This window comes from Astyanax mexicanus, chromosome 10 (assembly GCF_023375975.1).
Source record: "Astyanax mexicanus isolate ESR-SI-001 chromosome 10, AstMex3_surface, whole genome shotgun sequence".
NCBI classification, from domain to species: domain Eukaryota; kingdom Metazoa; phylum Chordata; class Actinopteri; order Characiformes; family Acestrorhamphidae; genus Astyanax; species Astyanax mexicanus.
Window position 1 is genome coordinate 42,024,452 of NC_064417.1, and position 26,131 is coordinate 42,050,582.

At 38.4% G+C, this 26,131-nt stretch overlaps 1 protein-coding gene and 2 long non-coding RNA genes across 3 annotated transcripts in view; 1 reads left to right on the forward strand and 2 right to left on the reverse strand.

Annotated features, from left to right (window-relative positions):
* Positions 1 to 26,131, reverse strand: part of kctd8 (potassium channel tetramerization domain containing 8) — a 57,452-nt gene that overhangs the window by 21,776 nt on the left and 9,545 nt on the right. The gene's annotated exons all lie outside the window — the stretch shown is intronic.
* LOC111193704 (uncharacterized) lies at positions 4,877 to 5,804 on the reverse strand. The gene is made up of 2 exons (XR_007440890.1): positions 5,600 to 5,804; positions 4,877 to 5,137 (listed from the first exon to the last, which is right to left on the reverse strand). It is a non-coding gene; the product is annotated as an uncharacterized LOC111193704 (long non-coding RNA).
* Positions 14,485 to 16,632, forward strand: LOC125804735 (uncharacterized). The gene is made up of 2 exons (XR_007440891.1): positions 14,485 to 15,476; positions 15,987 to 16,632. It is a non-coding gene; the product is annotated as an uncharacterized LOC125804735 (long non-coding RNA).

Below are 26,131 nucleotides of genomic sequence, written 5' to 3' on the forward strand. Positions count from 1 at the left end.
AACCAGTGGGATTTAGCCATTTTTAAGAATTACTTACAAACTCTTCAGTCTATGAATTAATCAAATAACTTGTTTGTGTGTATTTGTGTTACACAAACAGGTGCCACGTCCAATAATTCAGCATTTCAAAACTTCATGAAATACAGAGAATGTAAAGAAAGGGACAGGAGGACATTTTTTAAGAGTCGATCAAAAAAAAAACTGCCAAGAAAACTGTAAAGTTAAATATTGACCATGAACTAGACTAAAATTACACATTAGGTATCATACAGTGAAGTTGTTATTTCCTTTCCCTGTTTTATGTCTTTTTTTTCCTAATCTAGATTCAGGTTGGGGTCATGACCAAGACGAAACATAATTTCAAACCATTGAGAGGAAAAAGCCTGCCCTTAGAGGTTGAAACCAACTGGTCGTCAGAACAACTTTTGGCTGCTGCCACCAAAAAACTCATTTTAATCAGGACTTTAATCAGGATGGAGAATATGTATTGTTCTATCCAGATGGAACTGTAGTAAAAGAAATACCTGGCACAGAATTGCCTTTTACTATTGAGCGTTACAAAGAGGCAGTTGGAAAGGCATACCAAAGGATCACGTTGTACATTTGCACTCTTGATGCTCTTATAGAAAAGGGTTAGTATTATAAAATGTATGTTACAAACAGATTTACAGAGTGTTGTCCTATGTATATTTTAAATTCTTCTTTGCGGGTCTCAACAGTCTTACATACAAAGGACTAATGTAGCTGCAAGTTTTCATTCCAACCAAGCAGGTTGTTGCTTGTCGTTCCAAATAAATTAAACCTTCAACTACACTGGCCCTTTGTGGATAAGATTTGTGACCCCTACTTTAGTGTGAGGTTAGTGACTAGTGTCAGTGAATTGTAATTGCAGCTGTCAAGTTGCTTATTGGTTATTAGATATATGAAAGTTATTTGATATCTGAAATGTGTAGTGTAATGCTTTTAAAGTTTAACCGTACATGACTACTAATTCTGCAACCTTTTGAAAGGTGATGAAGACAGTACAGGTTCTGAGGATAAGGAAGATGAAGTAATTGTTAGGATGTCAGCCAGTATGTCTCCTCTCTCTGATACAGTGGTAGGTGCATGTCAGAGAATTTAGTGTTACAGTTGCTTGTCTTGCTGAACTGTTGACCAGCAGGTTTCTAATATCCCTATGTAAAAAACACATTAAATATGTCACAGTTAAGAGATGTGAGAGATTGTGTTTGAGCAGAAAAGTCACCAAAGTTCCGGATGACTGTCAAACACCTCTGCAGAGACCACATCTCAGATTTATTTATAGGTTTATAATTGAGAATATGACTTTCAGTTAAGTTGTATAATTACTGCTTTTTTCAAATCTGTTAACCCCTTAACGCCTGTTGTTGCAAATATGCGACTAACCGTTTGATTCAATCAACCTTCCAAGATAGTGCCTGCATTCCCCCAATGCCTGTTAGTGCATATTCGCCACGGACCTAGGAACCTTTGACAATTTACAATTCAAATGAATCTAGAATTCAAATTAATGAAATGTTTCCTGTAATATTTGTGTATATTGTGTTGGTGACAGTAATTGGTGTTATTTATTATTGAATGCCTGCTGTTGGGTGCATAAATAAAACATTGATTTTTCACTGTTATATTACTCTGTTATTGTTATCTTAGTATGGACCATTATGTCTGCTGTAGCAAATTTGCAACATACCAAATTTACCCCAAATAGACCATATTGCCTGTTGTTGCAAATTTGCAACATACCAAAATTTCTATTTATTTTTGTGCAAAAGTGAAATTAATAATCTCAACAATATTTACTATCTACTTAAAGGTAAAACACACATGAAACATTTTTTTCATATACAGCTACATTAATTCAGGCGTTAAGGTAAAGGTGCAGATACTATGGAAATTGTATAATTAACTGGTTATGCCCTGCAGATTTGGACAGATCCTGAAAGCAGTTCACCACTCAACAGAGATGGGTAAGATGTTTTGCTTACAATTAGTTTGTCACTTTATCTAGCAAATTAAGATTTTAAAGATATTTGACAAAATTGTGCGTTTAATCTTTTTGTTTGCTTGCTCACTATGAGTCTAGATATTATAATGTATGTGTAATGTTGTAAATGCAGTTTTTAACGTTAGCCAAAAATGTTTATTTGGTCAAATTAAACAACAAAGACAACAACAAATTAAATCTTGTACGTAATTATACTGTATGTTTCTTTTTTATCCAGGTCAGCTACAACATCTCAATCTTTTGACCAAGAAGTATTAAACATTACATTGCTATGTGTTGCATGACAGTACAGTTCCATGATATACTATGAAATAGCTTTCATTCTGCACAACAAGAGTCATCAGTTTAGAGTGGGCTAAAACTCCAGGGACCAGGAGATCAAACTCGATTACTAAACTGGAACTAACATTAAACACTGAATATGTAAACTAAAAATATATACAGTGGAATATCACATACAATAAAACAAACATTAACATACAAATATTATGTAAAATTAATTCCTAGACTACCATATTGTGATTATTTTTTTAAGAATTCAAGAGCAATATCTTAGTATTAAAGTACTCAATCAAGTTGGGTTTCAAACTTTATAAGTATCTGTAGTTGTAACAACTGGTGTTTATGCTTGATTTTCATTTTCTAGATTTCCAATGCAACATCTGTGAGTCAGCTACAAAGCTCCACAGATAAACATTCAAGCATGCTCCAGACAGCAGGATGTTTTCACCTCATAAAAAAACTGGAAGACAAGGAGAAAATCGTACATGATTACATTCAGTGGTACTTCGTGTATCGTAATCATTTCTCCATTCAGAGGTATTGCATTTAATTTTTTTTTATTACCTCTGTGTGTACTTACAAATAACTTGGCACAAATAAATATCAAGGGAAATTTCAGAAATAAAAGTATGGCTTAAAATTTTGGTTTAGCCAGTGCACAAAATAATTAAATGATGCATGTTGTTTGATTTATATAATGCATTTGATGTTGTGCAATTTCTAAATGATAATTAAACTGTACAGAATATACAAGAGATTAATTGACATGTTTTCTAGATTTAAAGAGGGACTAGCAACACTGAGGCCAGGCTGACAGCAGATACTGTGGAGGATATCTTTCATGTGAAGCTTAGCCCTCCTGGAAGCACCAAGCGACATGAAGAGACAAGGGTGCTTGCTTACTGGAGAGATTATCTGCTACATGTAGAAGGTATGTTGTGTTACAAGTTTATGAAACAAACAATTGCAATTACACCAATTGTATTTGTTTATGTCCTAATTCTAGTCTCACTGAAGCATATTGTTGCTTCCTGCAACCAATAAACCAAATAACATATGAAGCAGGCCCAAAATCTGTAAAATACCCAGGTTCAAACAGTGGATTTGAAATGTAATTGATTACTGTGTTTTAATATTAACAATTACTAAGCAATTTTGTTTCTGAATTTAAATTGTGTATTGGGTAATTAATCTAACCTGTAAAGTACAAAGTGGTCTTTAATCTACTTTCAGATGAAAAGTCAGGCCTTTCTCTTCAGGATGTGCTCATGTTTGGAACTGGGCTAAAGGAAGTTCCACCAGCAGCAATAAAGCCACAACCCCAACTGACATTTGAGTAGAGCTCACGCTTTCCCTTGGCAAGTACCTGTGCAAACACCCTAAAAATTCCAATCTTGCCTAGCTATGAGGACTTTCAAGAAGCCATGGACTATGGAATACAGAATTCTCCTGGGTTTGGCCTGCCCTAAAGCAAAGCCAGATTGCAAAACTAGTATGTTAAAGTTGAATTGTTCATGTTTCACATTTCAATGATGCTGAATACCTAGTGTAGTCAGTTTTGGTTCTTTTATATGGTTTTGTTGCCAGTCTGATCAACACAAAGATGCATGTGCATTTCATTTTTATACACTGTATGTATGAAAAAAGGTATTGGGGTTGCATTCACTGAAGAGGATACTTGAGATCAAGATGTTAGATGATCACCACCCACCTCATTCCCAGCTCTACCCAGAAGTATTAGACTGAGCACCATAATTCTAGAGAACTTTGAGCATTGTGAGCCTGGGATGTATCAAGGAGCATCGGCTAAGAGCTGCATTTCTGAATGTTGGGGCAAACTGATGTGGGATTCTTCTTTAAAGGAGAACTCCGGTGTAAAATGGACTTTTGTTGTAGTAAAACATGATAAAGTACTTACCTTTGATGAATAGCGCACCTCCGTACTCCTACAGCATTCCGTAATCCGAAATTAACAGTTTGTCAAAACACCCTTCACACAGGGTGACACGGGGCATAATTTACCCTGATAAATTGCCTTTTCCACTGTTATTCAGCTCAAAGTAGCTCCACAACTCCTTACAAGAATCCGGAGCGTCCTGACATTTAAAACGAGGCATTAATAAGTGCACAAGAAGCTTATTAAAAAACACTAAGTTTATTAATGCCTCGTTTTAAATATCAGGGCTCTCCGGATTCTAGCAAGGAGGTGTGGAGCTACCTTGAGCTGGGTAACAGTGGAAAAGGTGATTTATTGGGTAAATTGTGCCCCATGTCACCTAATCTGAAAGGTGTTTGGACAAACTGTTAAAATTTCTGGATCTCTGAACGCTGTGGGAGAAAGGAGGTGTGCTATTCATCAAAGATAAGAACTTTATCATGTTTTACTACACCAAACATCCATTATACACCAGAGTACAGGTGTCCACAAATACTTTCATACAGTGCATTTAAGCAGTTGTAACGGCTTTGTTTTAAAATTTTGATTTATAATTTCATCATAATTTGAAGAAGAGGCATAAACACAAGCACAAGTGTTGATTATGTTGCAAAAAAAAAAAAAAGCCATAATACAAATAAATAAACTTTTATTTTGACACTTTTGACTCTGACTCTGTACCTTAAACTCCAGTCAAACATTTCAGTGTAATATAATGTTCCACAGCCTCGGCCCAGTCAGTTGGTGCAGTTAGTCCACTTTGTCTCTGTAATTCCTCAAAATGGTTTTGATGGTTGTCATCGCCACAAAGACTGAAATGATCTGGCACCATGGTGTCGAACTGATTCAAGGGCAATTGGGAGACCGCAAATCCACAATTTCTTCCACTGAACCTAAGTTTCAATAAAGCATATATTAGCATCATACACTACACCCCCATTTTCTACAGTTCATTTTTCACATTTAATTTATTCAGGTCCTGTGTATATTGTGAAATTATATAAAATCCAGTGAGCTTAAATGGTACAAGAGTTTTAGGGAACTTAAATGTAATTAAAAAAATAAACAGGGGTGCTTTTTAGGAAGCAAGAGATTGGTTAAGATCTTACAGCTAGCCTGTAATGGAAATAAGCTGTAAAACGCATCCCTCTTCTGTTTATACAATAACACTTTATTTTTTAATACTTTTTTTCATATGTTTATTTTTCAGGTTATATACTGTAGCTTAGATATTAAATGGCAAAAATAAACTGTATGTGGGTGTTAAAAAACTTTTGACCGGTAGTAAAATTAAGAAAATACACCATTTAAATGAAACATTTATACTAATATGAACATGATAATGCAGCACCTACCTCTCAGGCAGGTAGTACATGGCGTCTGGTTTGCCAGAGGGGCAATAGGACTGGCGAACTGGTCGAATGGTGTGAGTGTTCCACAACTGTTTGTAGTCATCAAGTTCTTTTTGCAGGACTTCTAAGAAGCTGTATCGTAGTAAACACGTGTCTTCATAGCTGCCATTGAAGAGATGCCTCTCCCTTAGGTCACTGAAAAGGTCCATCCAGAGTTCTGGTTAAGAGAAAGAGAAAATTTCACTAAACATTTAATCCAAAAAAAAAAAAATAACAACTACTGATTTAAGAATTTCACACACTGTCACGTTAGGGTGATAACTACTATACACTAGTTAAAACCAATCTAGAAATAATCTAGTCCAATTCGCTATTTTTAGAGAACAGAAGTGCCTTAAAAACCTTACATATAGCAAGATGAACTTGCAATAAATGTGATGCAAGCATGATAATACACTACCATTGAGATGAGCAAAAATGCTCTTACACTTGCATTCAGAGTCTGCTGACCTGAATCTTGTAATTGCTTTACTTACTTTTGTTTTCTGAAGCAGGACCACCAGCTTTCAATCCGTTGGTTTGAGGTTGAGGAACCATACATATGACTCCGGGCCCCTGCAAATTCATCCATGTGGTCAGATCTTAATGCACAATGAGCTGCAGCCATGACTCCATTGTCAGTGCCACAATCTGTTCGCAGGCGCTCTGGAAGTATCCCGAACTCTGATACACACTGCAGATAATTTCGAGCAATAATCCTTGGGTCATTGTTAGAGCTTCCACACTTGAGCCACATCACTTTTCTTGAAAAGCCGTCAATACAGGCACTGATAGCCACACCGTATGGTTTTAATTTATCATAGCCATCGACATGCCAGACTTGGTTAGGTCCCATTGAGTAGTAACCTCTTCGGACAAACCTGTGCGTAGAGCGTTGTTGAATTCCAGCGGGGTCCAATTCTGCCATCATATGTGTAACCCAGGTTATAAAAGTCTGAATTATTTAAAAAGTACATTTTATTATTAAAAAGGGCACATAATTAATATATAGTCTATTACAATTAAGAATAGCTAATTCTTAATAAAAACACAATAAATAAAATAAGTCAATTAAATAAGGAGCTGGGAAAATAATGTAAATAAATACAGACACAAATATTAGAGTAAAATAAACTTTATTTAATCCATAAATAATTATTTTTCATATTTTTGGGAATACTTTGTTGTTTTAGTAGCACGTCACCTATTGCAGCCAATAGGGTGATCGTATTACGCTGACATGAGTGGGAAATACTGTTGACCCTGACCCAGCACTTCCTTTTGGGTCAAGCAGCCGTCAGGAGCAGGTGAATGCTGGAAGAAAGTTGACAGAAAGCTAGATACAAGCCAAACTTAGGTGATAGAAACCTTATTATTATCAGTAATAACTCTCATCTACTCTAAAACGTGAGCTGGTGGAGCCAAGACGCAGTTTGTGGTGAATGAGGAGCTTATTAGCCTGATACACAGAGGTTTTTCTGCATCGGTGAGTTACTTTAATACTTACGGCGCTAGCCGACTATGCTAAGCTAACGACTATGCTAAGCTAACGACTATGCTAAGCTAACAATGTATTTTCTATGGAATTCTAGCGATGCCAGCGCTTAAACGAGTCAATATAACTGTTTAAAATTATCTTTGACTCTTATAACTGAAACTATGCAAGGAGTGGGATCTGTAGAGGTAGAGAGTGCGTATTTATACACTTTTCGGGTATTTTTCAGCCTGTTTAGCCACAGGCTGGGCCGTGTGTGGCCGAGAGAAGTGGGCGCCACAAATTCGCGCGCAGTACAGACCCGCGCTGCAGAAATTTAACCCCTTGTGTGACAAGCGGTGCATTTATCTTTATTTCTCTGTACATAAATCCTAAAATGTTGTAAATGTGTTCAGTTATATTGTGAATGTGTAGTTAAGTGTGAATTATTGTGTTTAGAGCTGATATCTGTTCATATAGAGCTAAACTTTGATATTGACTGAGTTTTATGACCTATTATAGGTCAGGTTTTTTGACTAGAGTTCAAATTGGATTCCCTCGTTTCTACGTTTGATGGCGAGCCTCCCTGGACTTCGACCCTGAAAGCTGTTTGCAAGTACTGTGGACAACTCTGATCTGTGAAACCCCTTTTTTTCCTTTATTGCTGAACCTTTATTCATCTTCAGAGCGGTAGGAGAAATACTCACCATGCCATAGACTGGACTCTTTGCACATACCCACACTTCAAACTCCAACTCCCACCTGTGAAACAAAAGAAAAAAAGAACTTTATATTGTTGTGGTTTTGATATATGTATATTGTGTTATTATTTTAATTGAACTTAATTCTTGAATTTACACAATCTAACTAATATTCTTGTTATTTTATTTTGGTATTCTGGTGAAAAAGGGATATTCTGATATTGATACTGAGGTTGATATTGATATTTTGCATATATAAATATATTATTATTATAGATTTTCCTACCCGGGTAGTAGTAATATAAATAGTATCACATACAACAACATCAGGGAAAGATAATATTGGTATTATTCATATTGAATTCTATATCTTTTGTTTATTATTTTCTTTTATTATAATAGTATTATAATAGTATTCGTACTTACCTTTTCAATAAATGGAGGCTTCCATTAAGCTCCAAATTCCAGAGACGTGGTGCAGTGTTGTTTCTCACGTGGTGTTGTCCTGGGCTCCGTAGACGATCCTGGTATCTTCTGACCGGCCTATAGTTATCCTTTCTATTGCTCAGTATATTAGTGCTTGATATTAAAATATTGAAAACTAGCTAACACATTAATACTCTGTAGTAATCGTTACAAAAAACTTGGCGAGCCAGCCAGGAGCCTATCTCCATTAAACACACACTCGAGAGCCACACTGCACAACTGTCTAATCAAGCTAAGTTGATTCACACCCTAAAAATGGAGTTCATTGAACGTAATGGTGTAAAAGTTCCTAATTCTGTGGTCGTTAGTGGATTAACTGGGTCAGACTGTGATGAAGAGATGTTCACATTCTTGAGAGAAAATGGTGCCATAAATAGGACACTAAAAGTAGATGACACTAGTTCTGAATTACATTCACAAGTAATTGTAGAATACAGTTCCGGTTCTGCTTTGCAGACATTACAACCCCTTCTACCCTACCGTTGTACGCTGGCCAACGATTCAAATACTGTATGCTGCGTAAGAGCATTAGCGGACGTTTACTGTCAGGGGGTGGGTAGTAAGATCACTCACACTTATGTAGGTGAGCTACAGAGAGTAGCTAAACTAAGTGGGAGGGATTTAGAAGCAGTCCTGAAAGAAGCCCTGGATCACATTGGTGAAATCATTGACTCATCTGAGCCTGTTGAACAGAAAAGTCCTGCAGCAAGCCCCGACCAAACGTCAGAGCTAAACCTGTCTGCATCTCAATCCCAAGCCCTATTTGGTGCTCACCTGAAACCTACCTCTGATGACAGCAGGAGCCATCATTCTGCAAATTCCTTGTCGCCTCCTAAGCACAGATCAGTTCCACTGCTTGATTCTATGACACTCAATCCACCTGAAGTGCAGAAAGTAATAGTGGAGCACATCGTGAGAAGTGAAGATAAATCTCCCTTCGCTGGTTCATCTGTGAGATTGAGAATCTTTTCTGGCAAAGTTCCAAAGCCATACAGCGAGGTCGACTACGACACATGGCGTTCTCAGGTCGGGCTGATGCTCAGCGATCCATCAGTCCATGATAGAGAAGTAACATGCAGGATTCTTGAAAGTCTTCTGTCCCCTGCTGCTGACATAATCAAGCACATCAGTCCAGAGTCTGCAGCCACAACATACTTGCAGCTATTAGATTCAGCCTATGGTATTGTAGAGGATGGAGAAGAATTGTTTGCACAGTTCATGAGTACTCTTCAAGATGCAGGAGAAAAGCCTTCAGCGTACCTGCAGCGTCTTCAGTCTGCACTGAGTCAAGCTGAAAGAGCAGGTGGTGTTTTGGCTCGTGACATGAACCAGCATCTCCTCAAGCAGTTTTGTAGGGGCTGCTGGAATGATAGTTTACTGGCAGACCTGCAGTTAGAACACAAGATAAAACACCCCCCGCCATTCGCTGAGTTGCTGCTGTTACTGCGCACAGCGGAAAACAAGCATGAAGCTAAAGTTGCAAGAAGGAAACAGCACTTAAGCGTAGCTAAACAGAAAACTTCAGTGCACTCACACACTATGTGCAACCGTAGTGTAGTCAGTAGTGTAGTTCCAGTTGAGCCAGTTTCCACTGAAATGAGCGAACTGAGGAAAGAACTAGCTCAAATTAAAAGCCAACTAACCTCCATTCTGAAACTGAAAAGTGAAAGAAAAACCTGTGTGAAGCCTGAATCTTCATCAGAACCACTGAGACAACCTAGACCTACAAAACCTGACCATGCACAGAAGAAAGAGAGAAAGACTTTGGCTAAGAAAAACACCAGTGAAAAGCCCAAGCCCTGGTATTGTTTTCGCTGTGGAGAAGATGGACACATTGTGGCTAATTGTGAGGCTGAAGCTAACCCTGCTCTAGTCGCTGCCAAGAGAAGAGAGTTAAGAGAGAAACAAAGAGCATGGGAAGATGAACAAAACCCTTTAAACTGAAGCCAGTTTCTGTCATGGGACAGCCAGGAACTGAAGATCATTCTCGTCCCACCACCAAGAAAGCTGGAAAACCACATACTCAGCGAGCTTCACTAAAATGTGCACAAACAAGACAACCCTGTTTTATACCTAAAGGATTGATAGGAACCAAATGCACAGCTCAAGTGAAAATTGGAAAAATTCAGACAAACTGTCTACTTGATACTGGTTCCCAGGTAACCACAATCTCCCAATCATTCTTCAACCAACAACTACCAGCACACCAGATGAACCCACTTGGTGACCTGTTGGAAGTGGAAGGAGCTAATGGACAGACGGTGCCTTACCTGGGGTATGTAGACCTGAGTATCACTTTTCCTGAAGAATTTGCTGGAGCAGAGGTGGAAGTACCAACACTAGCCTTGGTTGTTCCAGACCTAAATTCTGACACTCAACCCCAAGTCCTCATTGGCACAAACACTTTGGATGTCTTGTATATGACCATCAATGAAAAGAATGTGAGAGAGTACAATTCCAGTTCGTACGGTTATAAAGCCGTATTGAAAATACTCAAAGCAAGACTTGAACAACAACAAAACCTCACTCATGGGTTAGTCAAACTCCACAGCAAGAACTCTCAAGTCATTGCTGCTGGAGAAGATGTGGTCTTAGAAGGCTGTATTTCAGTCAAGCAGCAGATGTTTGGAACTATGGCTGTTTTAGAGCATCCCACATGTTCCACTTTGCCTGGAGGACTATTAGTAAAGCCCTGTTTGATGAGCATTCCTAGTAGGTCATACCAAAAAGTACCTGTGATGTTAAAGAATGAGTCTGGACATGATATAGTAATGCCCCAGAAATGCATCATTGCTGAACTTAATGCAGTTCAGGCTTTATTACCCCAGCCGTCCAGGTCAGCTGAATCTGAATCAGTCAGTCCTGAATTGAGCTTTAACTTTGAAGGTTCTCCTATCTCTACTGAGTGGAAAGAGCGTGTCACACAAAAGCTGAGCAGCTTGCCTGAAGTCTTTGCGCATAATGACCTAGATTATGGAAGAACTAATAGAGTCAAGCATCACATAAAACTCTCTGATGAGACTCCATTCAAGCATCGAGCTCGACCTATTCACCCACAAGATCTAGAAGCTGTCCGCAAACATCTTCAAGAGCTCCTGCAGGCTGGTATAATCAGAGAGTCTGAATCACCTTTCTCATCTCCCATAGTAGTGGTGCGGAAGAAGAATGGAGATGTTCGCTTATGCATAGACTACAGGAAGCTGAACCTTCAGACAGTTAAAGACGCGTATGCTCTTCCAAACTTAGAGGAGACCTTTTCCACACTCACAGGGTCAAAATGGTTCTCGGTGTTGGACTTAAAATCTGGGTACTACCAAATTGAGGTTGAAGAGACTGACAAACCAAAGACTGCCTTTGTGTGTCCCCTTGGATTCTGGGAATTCAATCGAATGCCACAAGGGATCACAAACGCACCAAGCACATTCCAACGCTTGATGGAAAAATGTATGAGCGGCATGAACCTGAAAGAAGTCCTTGTATTTCTTGACGACTTGATTGTTTTCTCCAAGACTCTAGAGGAGCATGAAGTGAGGTTGCTGAAAGTCCTAAATCGTCTCAAAGAATATGGTTTGAAGCTTTCTCCAACTAAATGTAAGTTTTTTCAAACTTCTGTCCGATACTTAGGCCACATAGTATCGCAGGATGGAGTTGAGACTGATCCCAACAAAGTAGAAGCCCTAAAAACATGGCCAAGACCCAAAGGATTAAAAGAATTGAGATCCTTCCTTGGTTTTTCAGGCTACTACAGACGTTTCATAAAAAACTACTCTAGTGTTGTTAGACCACTCACCAACCTAACTGTTGGATACCCACCTTTGAGGAGAAGTAGCCAACGCAAGAAGGAGCCAAAACAGTATCATGATCCGAAACAACCATTTGGTAGCCGCTGGACTCCTGAGTGTGAATGCTCATTCCAGGCAATCATTGGAAAACTCACCTCAGCACCTGTCCTAGGATTTGCGAACCCCCAGCTTCCATATGTCCTTCACACTGACGCCAGTACTACTGGACTGGGAGCCGCATTGTACCAAGAGCAAGAAGGAAAAATGAGGGTTATCTCCTATGCAAGCAGAGGGTTATCAAGAAGTGAATCTAAGTACCCTGCACACAAGCTTGAATTTTTGGCACTCAAGTGGGCGGTCACCGAAAAATTCAATGACTATTTGTATGGAAGTCCATTTACTGTCGTGACTGATAGTAACCCACTTACATACATCCTCACTACTGCTAAGATGGATGCCACAAGCTACCGGTGGCTAGCTACGCTGTCAACCTTCAACTTCAAGCTTAAATACAGGGCTGGGAAACAAAATGGAGATGCTGATGGTCTTTCCAGAAGGCCCCATGGTGAGTTGACCAATGATGCTGTTTCCAGGAAAGAGCAAGAACGAATCCAGCAGTTTGCTAATACTCACCTGGAGGGTTCAGATGTTTGCGTGAGCCAAGATGTCGTGAAAGCTATCTGTGAAAAGCATTTTGTCAGACATACATTGGACGAATGTCAGCAAGACAATGACATGGTGGCACATATACATTCTCTGGTCGTTTCTTCAGGTTCCATTCCAGATGGTTTTGTTGACGAAGAACAAAGTGGGTTGCCCGTAATTCCACAAATGTCTGAAGAAGAGATCCAGAACCAACAAAGAGCCGATCCATGTTTGAGGGAAATCATTCACCAGATGGAGACAGGAGAGACAATTTCTCCAGCGGTCAGAGAAGAGCTGCCACAAGTCACCCATTTCCTAAAACAATGGAAAAAGCTAAGATTGTACAACAAAATCTTATATCGTCAGCGCTTGGACGGAGACAACCCTACTTACCAACTGGTCTTACCTGAACCATCAAGAGCTGTTGTTCTCAAAAGTCTACACGATGACATGGGTCACATGGGAATGGAACGGACACTTAACTTGGCAAGGTCTAGATTCTACTGGCCGAAAATGTCTGATGATGTAGAAAGAAAAATCAAGACCTGTGACAGATGTGTCCGAAGGAAGACTTTACCAGAAAGAGCAGCACCCTTGATGAACATCACTTCGACTAGACCCCTTGAACTTGTGTGTATGGACTTCTTGTCCATAGAGCCTGACCAAAGCAACACCAAGGATGTCCTCGTGATTACAGACCATTTCACGAAGTACGCGGTAGCGATTCCCACACCAAACCAAAAAGCTCAGACTGTTGCAAAATGCCTCTGGGAAAACTTTATAGTTCATTATGGCATCCCTGAATGTCTACATAGTGACCAAGGTCCAGATTTTGAATCACATGTCATTAAGGAATTATGTCAGATTATGGGAATTCGCAAGTCACGTACTACGCCATATCACCCTCGCGGGAATCCTGTGGAACGCTTCAACCGAACTCTGCTAAATCTCCTTGGAGTTCTTAGCGAGGAAGACAAGTCAAAGTGGAAACAATTCGTAAAGCCCTTGGTGCACGCATACAACTGCACAAAGAATGATGTGACTGGGCATACCCCATATGAATTAATGTTTGGAAGACAGCCAAAACTACCTGTAGACCTAGCATTTGGTTTGCCCTTGAGGGATAAGCGTTATAAGTCACATTCCCAGTACGTCCAAGATCTCAAGTCTCGTCTTGACGAAAGCTTCAAGTTAGCCCAGCAAAGTGCAGAGAAAATTGCAAAAGCTAACAAGACCAGATTTGACCGGCATGTCACTGCCTCTAAACTAGAAGTTGGTGACCGAGTCCTTGTAAGGGCAGTCAGACTCCGTGGAAAGCACAAACTTGCTGATAAGTGGGAGCCAGACATCCACATAGTGGTTAAACAGGCCGAAAACTTCCCAGTCTACACAGTCAAGCCGGAAACTACAGATGGTCCGCTGAGAACTCTGCATAGAGATCTGCTTCTACCTTGCAATTTCTTGCCAGATGCTGCTGCGGAGCCACCTGTTCCGAAACCCCAACAAAAACCCAGAACACGACAATCTGTTGAACAAGAACCAGTAGACCAAGATTTGGCCTTTGATGATGAATTTCTACACTACAGAGTCACAGATCGACCAGTAGTCAGACCCACCAGTTTCACTACTATTTATGAGGTACCTGTGAGAAGAGAAACACAAGAAAACTTACCTGAAGAGAACTCACCTGAAGAGAACTCACCTGAAGAAAACTCACCTGAAGAAAACTCACCCGAAGAAAACTCACCTACAAAAAACTCACCTGAAGAAAACTCACCTGAAAAGAACTCTCCTGACGAGAACTTTTCTGTTAATAACTTACCTGCAAACGATGTACCTGTAATGTCATCCCAATTTCTAGACCAAGATTCAAGTACACAAATGGAAGCTGAACGAGAAACTGAAGATGTTCTGCCTGGAGCTGAGCAAAGTGAATCGAGTGAAGACACTGACTCTGGCGAATCAGATTGTGTCAGACGGTCTAACCGTAAAAGAGAGCAACCTGAGCGCCTGCACTATGCTCAGTTTGGAAACCCAGTTGTCTCCATGGTTCAGTCTTTATTCCATGGCCTAAGCACAGCTTTTACCGAAGCTTTGAGAGACATTCCAGAACCTGATTACTTACCTTGTTCCCATTCCAAACCTGTTACTGCACAGCCATACAGATGCACCGGGACGTGCATACGTTCAAGCGGGGAGGGTGTAACCCAGGTTATAAAAGTCTGAATTATTTAAAAAGTACATTTTATTATTAAAAAGGGCACATAATTAATATATAGTCTATTACAATTAAGAATAGCTAATTCTTAATAAAAACACAATAAATAAAATAAGTCAATTAAATAAGGAGCTGGGAAAATAATGTAAATAAATACAGACACAAATATTAGAGTAAAATAAACTTTATTTAATCCATAAATAATTATTTTTCATATTTTTGGGAATACTTTGTTGTTTTAGTAGCACGTCACCTATTGCAGCCAATAGGGTGATCGTATTACGCTGACATGAGTGGGAAATACTGTTGACCCTGACCCAGCACTTCCTTTTGGGTCAAGCAGCCGTCAGGAGCAGGTGAATGCTGGAAGAAAGTTGACAGAAAGCTAGATACAAGCCAAACTTAGGTGATAGAAACCTTATTATTATCAGTAATAACTCTCATCTACTCTAAAACGTGAGCTGGTGGAGCCAAGACGCAGTTTGTGGTGAATGAGGAGCTTATTAGCCTGATACACAGAGGTTTTTCTGCATCGGTGAGTTACTTTAATACTTACGGCGCTAGCCGACTATGCTAAGCTAACGACTATGCTAAGCTAACGACTATGCTAAGCTAACAATGTATTTTCTATGGAATTCTAGCGATGCCAGCGCTTAAACGAGTCAATATAACTGTTTAAAATTATCTTTGACTCTTATAACTGAAACTATGCAAGGAGTGGGATCTGTAGAGGTAGAGAGTGCGTATTTATACACTTTTCGGGTATTTTTCAGCCTGTTTAGCCACAGGCTGGGCCGTGTGTGGCCGAGAGAAGTGGGCGCCACAAATTCGCGCGCAGTACAGACCCGCGCTGCAGAAATTTAACCCCTTGTGTGACAAGCGGTGCATTTATCTTTATTTCTCTGTACATAAATCCTAAAATGTTGTAAATGTGTTCAGTTATATTGTGAATGTGTAGTTAAGTGTGAATTATTGTGTTTAGAGCTGATATCTGTTCATATAGAGCTAAACTTTGATATTGACTGAGTTTTATGACCTATTATAGGTCAGGTTTTTTGACTAGAGTTCAAATTGGATTCCCTCGTTTCTACGTTTGATGGCGAGCCTCCCTGGACTTCGACCCTGAAAGCTGTTTGCAAGTACTGTGGACAACTCTGATCTGTGAAACCCCTTTTTTTCCTTTATTGCTGAACCTTTATTCATCTTCAGAGCGGTAGGAGAAATACTCACCATGCCATAGACTGGACTCTTTGCACATACCCACACTTCAAACTCCAACTCCCACCTGTGAAACAAAAGAAAAAAAGAACTTTATATTGTTGTGGTTTTGATATATGTATATTGTGTTATTATTTTAATTGAACTTAATTCTTGAATTTACACAATCTAACTAATATTCTTGTTATTTTATTTTGGTATTCTGGTGAAAAAGGGATATTCTGATATTGATACTGAGGTTGATATTGATATTTTGCATATATAAATATATTATTATTATAGATTTTCCTACCCGGGTAGTAGTAATATAAATAGTATCACATACAACAACATCAGGGAAAGATAATATTGGTATTATTCATATTGAATTCTATATCTTTTGTTTATTATTTTCTTTTATTATAATAGTATTATAATAGTATTCGTACTTACCTTTTCAATAAATGGAGGCTTCCATTAAGCTCCAAATTCCAGAGACGTGGTGCAGTGTTGTTTCTCACGTGGTGTTGTCCTGGGCTCCGTAGACGATCCTGGTATCTTCTGACCGGCCTATAGTTATCCTTTCTATTGCTCAGTATATTAGTGCTTGATATTAAAATATTGAAAACTAGCTAACACATTAATACTCTGTAGTAATCGTTACATATGCATCACATCATCTCTTTTAACGGTCATGGAGTGCTTCTGCTGCAAAACTTGATGCATTGATCTATAGCCTAGAAGCTGACCTGGGCCCCTTAGTTCCTCTGAAATAACTGCACGCACAATCGCAATGGGTGTGTAGTTGTTTCTTCTGCTTAGTTGTAGACTCTTCAGTCTTCTTTTCAAAGTATTCCGACTCAAACAGATATTGTGGTAGGTTCTCAGCAATTCCAGAATGTCGTCATACTTGTGGCCATCTTTGAAATACTTATGAATTAGCTCATCCTCTAGGTGGTCTTCAGATACAGGTTCTGAAAGATCAGAATGAGGTAATTGTTAAATATTATAAACAGTTCATTAGAATTTGACCAGCATAATTTTACCTTGCATTTATTTTATAAACTGAAGAACCAAAAAAGGTAACACAAGTGAGATGACCACCAGTGACATTTAATGAAAAATGCATTTTATACATTTTCTAATCTAGCTGTTTTATATTTTTTTCACTGTATAATATACTGTATATAGAATAAAGTAGATCACCATTTGTATAATAAAAAAAGTTTTGTATGATGTCATGAGAGCATGAGAAATTTTCAGATAGCAAATAGTGGAAATAGTGGACTTAGGTTGTGCTGAATTTCATAGACTTTGCTATATAACACAAGTGACATGATTCCTGGGGACTGCAAATTTCCTTGTATTTTTTTTAAATAAAATGATTTGTCATTTGTTTTAATATTTTTTTCATTTGATTTAAATATTCCAGGGTCATGTGTAAATTATTGCTATATACCTGTTAATTAGATGGCGAGAATAAGACTGAATTTCTGAGGTGTGTAGATTTATGCAGATTTATAAGGGCTGGTTGGAAAGCTTTCTCTCTTTTCACATTTTACAGAAATATGTCACAAATTGATATGCCAGTTACATGGGGAATTAGTGCTGTTGTTTAGAAATGAGACTAATATTCATGACCACACCTGAGGTATTTAAGGTGAGGGGATAAAACGTCTGGTTGCTAGAAAAAATGTGGAAATTACACTAACACATATGTTACAAGAAAAAAACTTACCGTTTTGAAGATTTCTTAAAAAATGAATATTCCCACCACAGGACAGACAGAATGTCCCAATATCCTCCAAAGCATTTCCACAAAATGGGCAAAACATGACCTAGAAAAAGATAAAGGAAAATACATTAAATTACAGAACACCTATTGGCCAACCTTGCCTTCTATAATTTGCAATTGTTCATTTAGTAACAAGTGAAAAAAAGTCTTATTTTTTTCAATAAAGGTAAAAAAAATAAATAATAATAATAATATAATTGTAGCAATCATTTAAATGTCAGTGTCCCACCTTATTTAAAACATTATTCCTGGTACAGTTTAGCTACATATGTCCTTGTATGAGTTTGATGTAAAGTGTCAGTAAGTATACTGCACAGTGTCCATAGAAAAGTCCATAGATACTAAGTGGGAAATAATATCAATTTTTCTTTACTAAATTATTAATAAATTACTGTTTAGGAATCATAGCTGTAGTAGATATATTATTGCTGGTCAATCAGTAAGATTAGCACGGCAAAGTACAATCAAAATAAAAATATTAAATATACTATGCTGGTTAGCAGTGTATGTTTTTGGTTGGACGACCAGCTTTTAACCACCCTGACCATCCAGTTTAGACCACCTAAATCCGACTACCAGCAAAATTGGTCTTAAACTGGATTTTTCAGCAGGGATTTCAGTCATTAAACTCTAAAATTTATATTAGCACAGCCATAGAGATATACTCAACTGTTTTAAACACAAATAAGAGGACTATTCTACTCCTACAGCGTGTGATTTTACACATGTAAAATATAGGTTGATCTAGGGCACGTACTATGTATTAAAGTGAAGTGTAGTCTATGGCGTGTTTTATTAGGATGAAACGGAGTTTATATCGGCGTTTTGTGAAGCAGCACTTTTAATAATATGCACACAACCGTGGTAATCACAGGTAATAAACATAACTTACTTTTCAGAAGCTTGTTTGTCACTTATTGTCCTTTACATAGTGAAGTCCGAGACGTTACTGAAGACGCAGCTTAGCTGGTACAGCATCTTTTAAGGTCCCCCGGGAAAATTCCGTTGTGTTGTGACTCACTTCCGTTGTGTTGTGGTTGTATTTGCAGCGCGTTTTTGTATTTGCAGCACGTTTTTCTTTTTGCAGCGCGTTTTTCTATTTGCTGTGCCTATGTTGTAATTTTGATGGATGTGTTTTGTGCTTTTGCAGCGCTTTTCAATTTGCACTGCGTTGGGCTTTCTGGGCCACCGTACAATGATGTCTTGTCACATACTTCTGTTGGACAGACAGATGTCCAACAGAATGTGGCCTTTGGCTTCTAGGCAGATTTACAGATCTCAATCAGTTGGTTTGTCTCTAACTTTGTAAAACATAATGTAACACAATTTAATGTGTATTGCTTTACTTAGCAATAAATGATCTCAATATATAAAGAAGTGTAATTGACTAAAACTAGACTAATAAATGTGATTAAAACTAATGTAAACTGACTAAAACTAACTCAACCACTCATCACTTGTCAAAGATAACTCTGCTTTGCCTTTAAACCATCTGTGCACGTAGCTACCCAGAGCCTTGGCTGCAGTTTCCAGGGAGCTGTGTTGATTAAGGGCCTTGCTCAAGGGCCCAATAATGGCAGGTTGCCAAACCTGGGTATCAAAACCAGGTGCTGAGCCACCACTAGCTACTTTGTTATTGTTCCAGTGCTGACTAATATCCACAATATGCTCAGAAAAGCAGAATGTGATGTGATTTATTACAATAATGATAAATAATGTCATATTGCCCAGTGATATCTTTTTACTTTTTGGATTAATAGTGATATAGACCTGCGGATAATGCCTGAAATCCCATCTTTTATCCAAAACCCATAGCTATAATTCCTTCTTTACAGGCCAGAGATACTGCAACCACACTGGGTGATTCTGACATGACTCAGGAGGGTCTCATACATCTCTACAAACGAATTCTGCTGCGGTGAAGATATAGACGTCTGCAATCCTCAGATAATAGGGCTGATGACACCAGCTTTTAATCCCATAAGAACAAATGTTCTTCTGTAAGGTCCGCAGCCGTAGCTTATCTGGCGCTGCAATTTTTTACTGTCTTTGGCCTAAGTTCTCTGCTACTTTCCCTGGACAATAGAGCGGGCGTGACCTTTCAAGTCCTTGTTTAGGGACATAAAGAAAGTAAAGCTAAGCAGAAGGTGAGGAGTGTGCGCAGAAGGCAGACTCCTTGGCTCCTTCATCTCCTAAATGACTCCAGTTTTGCAAATTTATTGCTGTCCAATGACATCTCAGCATTGAGCCAGCAGGCTGGAAGTGATGAGCACCGAAGACTGCAGCCCCATGAGACGCTTCTTATCTCGGCACGCTTAATGATAGGAGGAAGAGAGAGACGTTCAGCTGCCTTCACTTTTTAAAGCCCATTTTCACGTTCTTTGAGCTCAGAGAAAGAGGATTTTATGCAGTTAAAGCACAGTCTTCATAGAAAGCATAAATTTGCACGTTTTTCCATTACAAATGACTTTCATGAAGTACAAATCACTCCTAACATTCCATATATGAGACCTACACTGCAAAAATGTTGTGTTTTTAACCCTTGTGCGATCTTAACAATCTGTTTACTCCCCTTGTCCTACGGATTAAAAATGACCCGCCCTACCAAAGCCCAAAATAAAGCAGCCTACTTGAATTTTGAATCCTCCAAATTTGTATTCTCCAGGATGATTTTTTCGATGGCTGGTGTGTTAAACAGAAGAAAGGTGGATGGGATGAAATGTGCTGGACATGGGCAGCTGAATACACTGTTGGCCCTGGAGTAATCCTTATGATGTTTGATGCTGTTTATTAGAGAGTGTGTGGCCTTTATACTTTTTGCTGCTGTTTAAATGCTTTTATAATTTATGACCCATAAAAAAGTGACCCATAGATCCATTTTTGTAGCCTAGTGGTGTACAGCCCACATGGAAACATAAACAAAAACAAAGTATCACTCTTTCTAATGAGGGGGTGCCTTTAGAAAAAGTCATAAAATTTTAAGTTGGAAAAAGATGGTTTAAGGTATTTTTTCTACAGCTAAACATGGTAGCGGGTCACTTTTGACCCGCAAGACAACACAAGGGTTAAAATCATTGATTTGTTATGTCACAAAAAAACAGTATATCCTCACAAACAAAAATATGTTTGTGTCTAAATACTGTCTGATTTCGGCTCAAGAGGGTGTAAAAGTGTTTCCTTCGCTGTCCTGGGAAAAGGCTACGTTTGGGTAGTGTACCTCTTTGTGAGAGATTACAGACTGCACAAATGCCAAACAAAATTTGAGTTCATTTATGTATATGTTTTATATGTATGTGGAGTGACATATTGCCTCAACAGCTGGTGAGATCATCAGGGGACAACTGTCGGTCACCCCTAATAGAGATGGGAAGAAAACTAACAGCTCAGCTCAGATGTGGTCAGGATTTGTTGCCTCTCGTGGCATGGCTTCCAATTGACATTTTATAGCAGGATAATCTTCACCCACACACATCAAGGATTTCCCAGGAATGTCTTTGCCAGATTATAACAATTCTTTGGCCAATATACAAGACCAGCATGGATGCCAGCATTGGCAACCCATGAATGAATAGAATCAACAGGCCCACCTGCAACATCTGTAGACAAATGTGCTGCAGGAAGCTATTTGTATTTGTAATCTGTATGCATCCATGTCCAACCATATTCATATCTCATCTTATATTCATGCTAGAGACAGACCAACAGTACTCCTTTCAATACTCCTTACATTCATATCCTTAGTCTTTGTTAAAACCACAGTGGTCATAGCACCATCTGATGACCTCAAGGCACTATTAAAAGACATTACAACCCAGCTAGCAGTACTAAGGAGAGCTCTCAGAAGATAAATATAAGAGTTTAGTTTGAGTCTGCAGTGTAGAACTATATATAAGATATTGTAAGACACCAAAAAAAAAACAAAAAAGTCATTACTAAACCCAATAAATCTGTCACATCTTAACCTTTGTATGTCTTGTATGTGTTTTTCCTTGTTTTGTCATTTCTTTGCTGCTTTTCAGTCTGTTTTGTTTTCCTTGCCATGTACTCTTTATTACATTTTGTTTCTGCCTCGTCTCCTCCCTTGTCTCCACTCTAGCCTCACTCAGGCATTAGTGTTTCCACCTTTCTTGTTTGTTACCCCGCCCACTTGTTTGCTTCCCCAGGTGTTTCCTGTTTTAATTTCCAGTTTGTATATATAAATACCACATGTGTTCCTTTGTTCTCTGTCATGCTTTTTTTGACCCTGTCATGTTTAACCCTGCATTAATGTGTGATTGCTGTTAATGTGTGATTTGAGCCACAGTCCTGCCTTGTATGGGTAAGTTTCTGGTTTGTTTTTTTCTTTAGTTTGTTTGTTTCTTTGCTTATTTTATAGTATGTTTTTTAATCTTAGTTTCTTTGTCTAGTTTATTTTTCTTTGTTTATTTCTTTGTGTCAGTTTTTGTTTAATTATTTTGTTTTGTAATGGCTAATATTAAAAAGACTGACTTGCATTTGCATCCCGCCTCTGAACTGTTAAAAAATCAGTCCATATAACCTGTTACTTAAAAATAAAGTAAAAGTACTTATTAATATTAATCAGCAGCACATCTAATCTAAACTGTGGGCTGTCTTCTTTGTACAAACAGAAAGATCAGATTGGGTTGGATTGCTTGAAAATGGTAAGTTAGCTCCAAGTAAAAAGTGCTTAAATTATTTTTATGGAACCACAATGCTTATTTTTCTTGATACTGACCCCCTGGATTGCTCACTAGGGGCTTTGACATGAATTTCTCTACATCTGGTTTATGGCAAGGCCTGTTCTTAACTGTTAGGCTATGTCAATTAACCTGACTTGCCATCATTATACTTATTATATTCTTATTATCAATTTGTCAATTCCTGATTTCCAGTCCATATTTACACTGTACAATAAATAACAGCTAAACTCTTCAGCCATACTTACCATTTTAATAACCCACATGACGTCCTCACAGCCCATCTACACACACTCACATTCAAGTTCCTCTTTAGCACATGGAGAACAGTCCCTCCCAACTAATGCGCTCTTCTAAGGAGACATATTGGCATAACAATACCTGTCATACTCTCATGTAGCAGAGATAAGCCTACAGAGCTGCTCATAAATATCAATACAATAGCATGTCACAGTGTGTCTTATGAATAATTCATTTCTCCCTTGGGAGGGTAGAGAGCAGCAATCTTAACTCTTGTGTTGTGCTGTTTCAGTGTTTCTTCTATTCCCAGAGACAATACTCTGCTCCCATGTTCTCTCCCCTTCCAGAGTACTACATTCTTTATCATCTGCACCCGTGTCACAGGCACACTTTCACCAGCTGAATATTCATAGCTCAGCTCGAGGGAAAGGCTGAGAATAAATCCGAGCTCAGGTAAGTTTATGTTTCTGCTCTGAAATGAGAGTTTTGATTGATTTGAGTTTTTTTTTTTAATCCACTGCTTTTGAAATGGTATCTACTGCTCAGGACCAAATTATATGGACATAAAATTCAATATACAATTTGGTTAGTATGATGACGCTTAGGTGAGCTAATATGATGGATAAAAACTATAAACTTAACTGCAAATATAAAATGTCTCACCATATTTTCCGCACTATAAAGGCGCACAGGATTATAAGGTGCACTATCAGTAAACATCTATTTTGTGGTCTAAATTTCATACATAAGGCACACCGGATTATAAAGTATTGTAATATTATCCAACACTAGTAAGGAATAATGGTGTTGCCATGTTTTCCTTCTAATTCACCAGGTCTCGTCTCTGGGTACCGAAACCTGTAAAGCTAAGCTAAGCTAAGTTACGTAAAAAAAAAAAAAAAAACGTAATTCTAAACAAAACTTTTTCCTTTTAAGTCAAACAAGCACTTGATGTTAATGTACAGAGATTTCTCTCCTGAAAAACTGTTCATTTGGGTGAGTAGAGCACTTTTGTTTATTTACAGTAAGCATAGATTTCCAGATGTCCATTAAGGCTGAATGCAGAAGCATCAGCATTAGCACTTTAGCAGCTAACTGCTAGCGCTACACTGAGGTGCACACTTATAGTGCCATAAAATATGTTAATTTAATTTGTATATTTGTATATGCACTCAACTTCAACTTCAGCCCTGCAAGAATTAGCAAAAAAGTTGTGATGATAAAGCAACTACCATTCTGTAATGTTGCATTCCTTCACACATTAACACTTAACACTTAAAAGATGTTTTTTGCACAGAGAATACCATCTCCATCACTGAAGAGTACTGACACAACAACTCTGGCTTTTGACTAATAACAGTCTGGATGGTCTTGTCATCTTTGGTTTAGAGCTTAATGCTTCAATTCCACCTGGAATGCTAATTAGTCAGACCACAATACACATTTCCTCTGTGTAATGGCCCATCATAGATTCCTCAGAGCCTAGAGAAGTTGACTCTGCTTCTGCTTCTGTATATGGTTAACACAAGGCCTCTATAGCTATAAAATAACTGAAGTTATGAAGTGGCATTTGTGGATGTTACTCTGTATTTGCTAAGAAAAAATGTGTTTTTAATCAGGTGTTGTTGAAGCTAATCAGATGATCTTGAATGCAGTGTCATCTGAGGGAATCAGAAATCACGTGTGTTTAGCTGAGACTTGCAGTTTTGACCTTTGTGAATAGAAATCGTCACTGTCCAATAAAAAAAAAAAACACTCATCTCCAAAACAGACACTTTACAGGAGAATGAAAAAAACAATGGAAGTCAATGTAAAAGGAGTTTATTTCAGGTCATTTTGAAGTATTTCTATTGGTCTGTTCATCAAGAAATTTTGGCACAGTCTAAGGGTCAGTTTGTCTGTTCAAATTATGTTCAAAACTAAAAATCGACAAAAATGGAGATAAGTGTTTTTCATAGGACAACTACGAAATTCACCAACTTACTTACACTGATTTACATGTAAAATGTAGTATGTTGGTAAAACTTGCTGAGACTATCCTTATCTGCTTTCTTTCAGAAAAATTGAACTTTCCTAAAAAACATTCTTTACAGCATTATTTGCAGCTATGCTGAAAAATGCACACACAGCATCATCAGTACTTACACATCACATCATCAACATGCTGTGGAGAGATCTATAGACAGACAGAATGGATGCATCAATATCCAACTACATTATTTATTTACATGCATCAATTTCGCCACTGTAACAACTGGTCGCATTAATATCCTTTGAAACGGTGCATCAATGCTTATGAATATGCAGTGCGCTTTGATCTGCAGCCTTGACCCACTCTGCTGTCTGCTTAGTTCTTGCTAACAAAGACTTAAATTGGTGTGCTTGTTAAATATTGTCTGTGCTGTAGTGCACTGAGCTGTTTTGCAGAATAGAGGGCAAAGTAAATTAGAGGTCAGACCAGTCTGATAACACTCATATTAAGGTGGTGTGCCAATGCAGAGGGTTTTTTTACTGAGGCTGTCAAAATTGGCTGTCTTCCCCCCAATTTCCTTTGTGCTGACAAACTGAAATTGAGGACAAACACAGCAAATTCTACATTTCAATTTGTTTTCCTCAGATTGGAGATGTTGGCAGTGGCACCCCAATAAAAAGAGGGATGAAACCAGACAAGATCATCGACCTTTGGGGACGCTTTGAGCGACGAGGATCGCCGAGAATCACCTTTGTTGAAACTGGCTGAACTATTGCGGTCTTATTTACAAGGGCGCATGAGAATGAGAGACTTGGAGGATGAACACGTCTGATGGATGACAGGGATTTGCTTGTCAGTCTCCTCTCTGACAGAGATGCAATCAGAGTTTAGATTCACCCTGAGAGACACATGGCTCATCCACACCATCCCGTCAGTCACTCCACTGGAATAACAATGAGAGATGACGATATTGCTGGTGCAGTAAGGACACACCCACTTATACATAAGCAAGCAAACAAACATGTGCACAAACATGCACCACAGACTTATTAGGGGTTAAAAATAAAAAAATTACCAGAACTTTTGCTATTAACATTAGCGTTGTTATCTCTGTAAGTACATCTGCTGATGCTTCATTGATAACTTGCATAAGAAACAGTAGGAGATGTTCTTATCCAGATAGCACTACAAGCACTACTACTACTACTACTACTAATACATTTATTGACATAAAACAAAAATAACACGCCAGGAAGAAGCAGTTGGAATCACACGAAAAGTTATGAACT